At 44.4% G+C, this 1068-nt stretch overlaps 1 pseudogene; it reads right to left on the reverse strand.

Moving 5' to 3' along the window:
- Positions 1-242: 242 nt before the first annotated feature.
- LOC140511682 (ubiquitin-conjugating enzyme E2 C-like) lies at positions 243-766 on the reverse strand (annotated as a pseudogene).
- Between the last annotated feature and the right edge of the window lie 302 nt (positions 767-1068).

A 1068-nucleotide genomic window follows, 5' to 3' on the forward strand; every position in this document is an offset into this window, starting at 1 on the left:
TATGACTGTGTTGGGCCTCCTTCGTTGTTGTTTTTTTAAAAAAACCAAAACTTTTATTTATACATTAATGTTGAGGGCTGGACTAGAGCTTAAGAAAAAAAAGAAAAAGGAAAACAGTTTATGACAGAGTCCTGTACAGAAGACAGAAGAGGAAGAAGACAGATTATGAGGAAGGGAAAAAGATAGATGCACACACATATACATACATACAAGATGAAGGAAGGTGGCCTGGGCAGCCAGGGTCAGGGCTCCTGACTAGTCATCTGCTTCATATAGATTTCCAGCAGGTACTTTTTAAAGGCTGTGGGGTTTGTCCAAAGTTCAGCAGCATGTGTGTTCAATGGGCTGTCAATGTTGGGTTCTCCCAGCAGGCTCTGGATTGATAGCAGGATGGTCCTGACATTATAGAGAGCTGACCACTTGTCCTTGAGGATGTCCAAACAGTATTGCCTTGGGTGTCCACATTAGAATGGTAACAAGGTATGACAAATTTCACAGTGGAAGCATTGTATGGGTAGCCTCTGGGGAATTACAGGGAGAGCTTGTACCTTAGGTCTTCATACACTGTTCCAGCTGCCCCATGGATGGTCCCAACCCACTTGAAGAGATTGTCTGACTCTGGGAAGGCAGAAATTCCTTTGTCTCCAGACATCATTAGGGTCATCAATTCCTGCTGTAACCTCTTGCCCACAGACTTATGGGCTGTGCTCGTCCCAGGCTCAGCCCCTTTATGGCCAGCAGCTGGGTCACGATTCTGTGAGGTCATGGAAGACCAGAGATAAACAAAGAGAAAACTCCTGAGTGGCAACTGCCTTTGCTGTTGCTTTTTAAGGCATTGTCCACTGGAGCAGCAAGCCAAATTACCTTGAATAAGTACCATGGCATGGAAAACAGTACACATAATGTAAGTGCTATCTCATTTATGAGAAACAACATACACAGAATGGTGAGGACTTAGAGACAGCAGCAGTCAGAACATTTGCACATCTTGGGAAGCCTAAATTGTGTTCATCCCTCGTTGCCAAAGAAGACCATGCCATCAGAGAAATGATGACATGACTTGCACTT

Source organism: Notamacropus eugenii, chromosome 6 (assembly GCF_028372415.1).
Source record: "Notamacropus eugenii isolate mMacEug1 chromosome 6, mMacEug1.pri_v2, whole genome shotgun sequence".
NCBI classification, from domain to species: Eukaryota; Metazoa; Chordata; class Mammalia; order Diprotodontia; family Macropodidae; genus Notamacropus; species Notamacropus eugenii.